This window comes from Cucumis sativus, chromosome 5 (assembly GCF_000004075.3).
Source record: "Cucumis sativus cultivar 9930 chromosome 5, Cucumber_9930_V3, whole genome shotgun sequence".
Taxonomy (NCBI): domain Eukaryota; kingdom Viridiplantae; phylum Streptophyta; class Magnoliopsida; order Cucurbitales; family Cucurbitaceae; genus Cucumis; species Cucumis sativus.
This window is the reverse complement of record NC_026659.2, coordinates 10,543,610-10,551,090: the sequence shown is the minus strand read 5'-3', so window position 1 is coordinate 10,551,090 and position 7,481 is coordinate 10,543,610. Positions and strand designations below refer to the sequence as shown.

Genomic DNA, 7,481 nt, shown 5'->3' with positions numbered 1-7,481 from the left:
ATCTTTACGTACACTTGATGTATTAGAAGACCACATACAGCTACAGACACTTTTAAGGCTCTACAGTGGCTATTTTAGGCATACATGAACAGTAATCAAAAAATTCTAAATTCAACCTTTGATTCAAAATATTTTTTTCATAAGTTGCACCTATGCACTTATGATCAGTTTCCTTATCTAATGTGGGACTTTGGTCGCATTCCCAAAATGATCATTCCCTCGAACAAAGTTCGAACTGAACCTCCCCTAAAATAGACATTTGTCCATTTAATTCTTATCTAGGTTAACTCCTCTCTATAGCATACTGCCTATTCAACAAAGCTCAGTCGGTTGAAAAACGAACTAGGACTAGACGCTGCATAATTCACATAAAAAAAATTCTAGCCCTAGAACATAAACAGATCGTGCATAAATAAGTAAATCATTAATAAGCATACCTCTGTGTCGATGTGAACAACACTCCAAATTCAAATTGCCTTTGTTCTTACAAGAACGATCCTCCAAATTCGTATCACCAAAACCCTGCGAAAACACTAATGTTCTCTTTTTTATAAGTTTTCGCGGGTCTCCTAATAATCATAGGATCTCCCAATAATCTTAGGATTTCCTAATAAGCTTCAGATTTCCTAATATACTTAGGATTTCCTAATAAGCTTCCAATTCTCCATTTGGGCTTATAACCATCAAAATAATACTAATTATAGTAAATTATTAATTTTGAATTGAAACATTAATTAAAAATCAACACAACCATAGTAATTCCCCACAAAAGTTGCGTATAGACAAATGATGATAGCTCGATGAACAAATTATTTGGAAAGGGAAAGATCGATATATCTTAAGCTAGACTTTTTTTACATCAAGTTTCTTTAATTTACACTTCCTTTGCAGTTTACTTTGGAAATTAGTTTGTTTGCAAAATTAGCGTGCTCCCTCAGTTCAACCCGAACTTACCACTAAGTCTTGTGCTTGGTGTATGATTCGGTAATTTATTTAGCATGAATTTGGGCGACGAAATTTGTGTGCCATTACGTTTTCTAAGAACTCAAGTATTCTGAAACTTGGAGTAGGAGTTATATAGGGGAAAGGAAAAGGAAACCAAACTTTGTATAGTAAGTGATTAAAAATAAAATATTTTTTCTATAAGATATGTGTTGCACATAAGTATGTTACAATTTCCTAAGCTACGAAGCATGATCCGTATACCACATTGTTGTTATATTATCATGACTTATAAAAGCACGATAGCATCTTTATATAGGTACTAAGCATGAAAGCGAAATATGTCGAGCATGACGACTATTTATTTTCTAAGTCTTGTTCTCATGCAAAACATTGGTGTTGCTCATTATACTAAGTTGACTGCATGTCCACATTTGAGCGAGGGTCATACCAGGTGTTGATGGGTCAACTGCCAATGCCTGGTATTGTAGCTGAATGTGGGATACGGTCTTTTTTTCAAGTTATTTCACTAGAGCAACTGCTGCTGAGCTTGGGTTTTCAATTGGATGCTGATAGTGTGACTATGGTCCACTTTAGTAGTCTAGCTAGGTGTTGAGTATGTGTTCAACACTCAGGTTTCTAGAATGAATCGAGATTGATGTGTGTTGAGCAAGGTTTACAACCAAATAATTAAAATAAGCAAACTAACAACTAACAAATAATACTAATTGTCTAGAAAAACAAACAATTAACAAATACTCCAAAAATACATAACACATAAATAGCCAAAAGGCTGGAGCAAACGGTTTTCCTTAAAAATTAAAATGAACATTCCTTGATACGAGTCTATAAAACATTTGTTGGATCATTTACCCAATACAATACAATCATTTTGCCCATCTATCACAACATATTACTGTCTTTTTTAAAATCATCTAGAATGAATAGAGTTTCTTCCATCACAAGATTTTTCTTTTTAGTATTGTTGTTGGCGGTATTTGTAAAAGAAGCTCAGTTGGCAAATGCAGCGACATGCGACCCAAATGAGATGAGAGTATGTATGTGGGCATACACTACGTCAACAGCGCCATCATCATCTTGTTGTGACATGGTGAGGAAGCATAGATCATGTTATTGTCAATACAAGAAAAATCCGACGTTCCAATCTTATTTACAATCTCCTACCACCAAAAAAATCATCTCTCAATGTGGAATTACCCTTCCCTCTTGCTAGAATAATCACCGATAACCAATTCATTGGATTCGATATGAAATGAAGATATATAAAAAAAACATTATGAAAGAATAAAATTATACATTCATATTCTTGGAGCTTCAACATTTTATTTTTTATACTATGTTAAATAGAAAAAACTAGCTTTTCATACATTTTATTTAATTGTGAAAGTCTCAATTAAAATATTTAATTTAAATATCGTGAAAATAGTTTACTTAACAAATACGAAAATTGTCACTAAATTATCTTTTACGCGAAGGATTTACATACGTGCTAAAATGTTATTTAAGATTTATAAACTCGGTTACCTGTAGTCTTGAACAAATAATACATTAATCAAACAAAAAAAAATTAATATGGTTTTGATTACCAACCTATTCCACGATGACAGAACAGGAAAAAATTAATCAAACAAATGCTTCGTACAATTTACAATTAATATCGACTTATGCATATGAAACATCCTTATTCTTAAAACATTTTGCAATGATTGACTCTACTTCAATTGAACCCTTTGTGTTTTGAACTACTGCCACTCAATTGGCAAATATACTTTTAAGAAAAAGTTGAAAATTTAATAAAGCGCATTTTAATTTTAAAAAAAATACAAGGGAAAGTTTTCAAACTTACCATAGTTCTCTTAATTAAGACATTGTTTACTAAAGTGGAGTTAAACAATTTTCTCATCAAAGTTTCAGGAACTAGTTAAAGACCATAAAGTAATTTGACTCTTCCAAGTTACCATTGAGGAATATCATCTTTACGTACACTTGATGTATTAGAAGACCACATACAGCTACAGACACTTTTAAGGCTCTACAGTGGCTATTTTAGGCATACATGAACAGTAATCAAAAAATTCTAAATTCAACCTTTGATTCAAAATATTTTTTTCATAAGTTGCACCTATGCACTTATGATCAGTTTCCTTATCTAATGTGGGACTTTGGTCGCATTCCCAAAATGATCATTCCCTCGAACAAAGTTCGAACTGAACCTCCCCTAAAATAGACATTTGTCCATTTAATTCTTATCTAGGTTAACTCCTCTCTATAGCATACTGCCTATTCAACAAAGCTCAGTCGGTTGAAAAACGAACTAGGACTAGACGCTGCATAATTCACATAAAAAAAAATTCTAGCCCTAGAACATAAACAGATCGTGCATAAATAAGTAAATCATTAATAAGCATACCTCTGTGTCGATGTGAACAACACTCCAAATTCAAATTGCCTTTGTTCTTACAAGAACGATCCTCCAAATTCGTATCACCAAAACCCTGCGAAAACACTAATGTTCTCTTTTTTATAAGTTTTCGCGGGTCTCCTAATAATCATAGGATCTCCCAATAATCTTAGGATTTCCTAATAAGCTTCAGATTTCCTAATATACTTAGGATTTCCTAATAAGCTTCCAATTCTCCATTTGGGCTTATAACCATCAAAATAATACTAATTATAGTAAATTATTAATTTTGAATTGAAACATTAATTAAAAATCAACACAACCATAGTAATTCCCCACAAAAGTTGCGTATAGACAAATGATGATAGCTCGATGAACAAATTATTTGGAAAGGGAAAGATCGATATATCTTAAGCTAGACTTTTTTTACATCAAGTTTCTTTAATTTACACTTCCTTTGCAGTTTACTTTGGAAATTAGTTTGTTTGCAAAATTAGCGTGCTCCCTCAGTTCAACCCGAACTTACCACTAAGTCTTGTGCTTGGTGTATGATTCGGTAATTTATTTAGCATGAATTTGGGCGACGAAATTTGTGTGCCATTACGTTTTCTAAGAACTCAAGTATTCTGAAACTTGGAGTAGGAGTTATATAGGGGAAAGGAAAAGGAAACCAAACTTTGTATAGTAAGTGATTAAAAATAAAATATTTTTTCTATAAGATATGTGTTGCACATAAGTACGTTACAATTTCCTAAGCTACGAAGCATGATCCGTATACCACATTGTTGTTATATTATCATGACTTATAAAAGCACGATAGCATCTTTATATAGGTACTAAGCATGAAAGCGAAATATGTCGAGCATGACGACTATTTATTTTCTAAGTCTTGTTCTCATGCAAAACATTGGTGTTGCTCATTATACTAAGTTGACTGCATGTCCACATTTGAGCGAGGGTCATACCAGGTGTTGATGGGCCAACTGCCAATGCCTGGTGTTGTAGCTGAATGTGGGATACGATCTTTTTTCAAGTTATTTCACTAGAGCAACTGCTGCTGAGCTTGGGTTTTCAATTGGATGCTGATAGTGTGACTATGGTCCACTTTAGTAGTCTTGCTAGGTGTTGAGTATGTGTTCAACACTCAGGTTTCTAGAATGAATCGAGATTGATGTGTGTTGAGCAAGGTTTACAACCAAATAATTAAAATAAGCAAACTAACAACTAACAAATAATACTAATTGTCTAGAAAAACAAACAATTAACAAATACTCCAAAAATACATAACACATAAATAGCCAAAAGGCTGGAGCAAACGGTTTTCCTTCAAAATTAAAATGAACATTCCTTGATACGAGTCTATAAAACATTTGTTGGATCATTTACCCAATACAATACAATCATTTTGCCCATCTATCACAACATATTACTGTCTTTTTTAAAATCATCTAGAATGAATAGAGTTTCTTCCATCACAAGATTTTTCTTTTTAGTATTGTTGTTGGCGGTATTTGTAAAAGAAGCTCAGTTGGCAAATGCAGCGACATGCGACCCAAATGAGATGAGAGTATGTATGTGGGCATACACTACGTCAACAGCGCCATCATCATCTTGTTGTGACATGGTGAGGAAGCATAGATCATGTTATTGTCAATACAAGAAAAATCCGACGTTCCAATCTTATTTACAATCTCCTACCACCAAAAAAATCATCTCTCAATGTGGAATTACCCTTCCCTCTTGCTAGAATAATCACCGATAACCAATTCATTGGATTCGATATGAAATGAAGATATATAAAAAAAACATTATGAAAGAATAAAATTATACATTCATATTCTTGGAGCTTCAACATTTTATTTTTTATACTATGTTAAATAGAAAAAACTAGCTTTTCATACATTTTATTTAATTGTGAAAGTCTCAATTAAAATATTTAATTTAAATATCGTGAAAATAGTTTACTTAACAAATACGAAAATTGTCACTAAATTATCTTTTACGCGAAGGATTTACATACGTGCTAAAATGTATTTAAGATTTATAAACTCGGTTACCTGTAGTCTTGAACAAAATAATACATTAATCAAACAAAAAAAAGGGAGGGAAACGGATTCTCAATTTAAAGTGAGTAAACAGAATTCCATACTCGATCTCATAGATACATATAGAATTCTGTGGAAAGCTGTAATATTAATCTAATATACATAGTTGCCCAATTCTATTTCTTTGCTTCATAATTCATGTTGATTGCAATAAATCTGAAATCAAATAATCGAAAGGCCACTAATCTTTTTTTAGCATTCGAAAGAAGTAATTGATTGAGCAGTTGACAGATGAGGGGGATATGGCGAAATCGGTAGACGCTACGGACTTAATTAGATTGAGCCTTGGTATGGAAACCGGGGAAGAAGAGTATTTCATTGCTGCAAATATGGATTATTGAAAAATAAGACATGTATTTGGATATAAATTCTGCGAGAATATTAGGGTGTCCATAAGGGTTTCCTATTCTTGTAATAGCAATGTTGAGTTTTCGGTTCCCAGAATTGAATTCTTTTTGTACATTAATCTGTAATTCTTCGATTTTTCGAGACCCATCGTCTAGAAAATATGGTTAGAGGAACTATATGTGGAGCAATTAGGCATAAATTGATACCGACTCCTCAGAATTTGGTAACTTCAACTCCATTAACAACCACATTTGAATCTTTTTTCGGATTACACCCATTATCTCAAGTTTTAGATCGAACTAATCCATTGACACAAATAGTTCATGGGCGAAAATTGAGTTATTTGGGCCCAGGAGGATTGACAGGGCGAACTGCTAGTTTTCGGATACGAGATATCCATCCTAGTCATTATGGACGCATTTGCCCAATTGACACGTCTGAAGGAATTAATGTTGGACTTATTGGATCATTAGCAATTCATGCAAGGATTGGTCCATGTCAAAGTGACGGAAAAGACCGAATAGTTTTTACATATCCACCTAGTGTAGCAACTTTTTTCGAACTGATAGAAAAAAACTTGGTATATCCAGATAATAGGTAGGAGCATAAACTGAAACATTCTGGAGCTACAAAGATAGTTATTAAATCATTAGCACCGCATAAAAACATTCCTCCTAGAGTAGCTGTTAATACGAATAATAGAAACTCTGTTATAGCCATTTCTGTACATTCAATGTACTCTACGGATAGAGGAATACATAGAGTTGAGCCTTTCATTAGAGTAAGAGGTGCTTAGCCCTCTTTGCAAGAACTTGGGTTTAGTGGCTTAGCTCTTTCTCTTGCTAGCTAACCCGTCCTCCGAGAATCATGATAGATTATTTGAATCTATTCTAAGGATTAGAATAGAATCTAGAATTTTATTCTAGAATCAAAATAATAAAAAAATGTGTCACTATAGAATTTCGAATTTTTAGTTTCTAACTATAATTACTATTATATTATTCACTATAATAATAACTTGGTATAATTAAAGATAACTTTTTTATAAAAAAATGAAATTAAAATTATACGGTTTGTACTTTTTTTATTACAAAAAAAAAATATGTCGTCTATTCTCCCCTCAATCAAATATGAATACTACGGCTGGAGTTTTATGAAAAAAGCCAAAGCCCCTTATCGGATTTGAACCGATGACTTACGCCTTACCATGGCGTTACTCTACCACTGAGTTAAAAAGGCCTATTTGATTCAATTTCTGAGTAAGCCACTAGCCACGATGAGTCTAGTGTATATAATTATTATAAATTATAAATAATAAGATATGTACATAAATATATCTTATCCACATAGTCGCTCATTGAGGAACTGGATTTATCTAATGAGTATAGGTAAAATGGATTATGGGAGTGTGTGACTTGAACTATTGATTGGGCCGTGTAGATATATGTCTTTTTATCTGCCACATTGGGAGTTCTTTGGACATAAACCTTTGTGATGGTTTCGCGCAGGTTCAGTAGTTCGGTCGATTCCAGGACAAATTCTCCCGTTTTTCCCTTAGAAAAAGAACTAGCAGGTTGATGGATCATTACCCTGATGATTTAATAAATGGTTTTCTCTATCTTACATCATTATCATGATGAGTCAAAGATAATAAAAAAAAGATA

General features: G+C 32.9%; 1 non-coding gene across 1 annotated transcript; it reads right to left on the bottom strand.

Annotated features, from left to right (window-relative positions):
• Positions 1-6,984: 6,984 nt before the first annotated feature.
• Positions 6,985-7,056, bottom strand: TRNAT-GGU. Its single transcript has one exon. It is a non-coding gene; the product is annotated as a tRNA-Thr (tRNA).
• Positions 7,057-7,481: the final 425 nt, after the last annotated feature.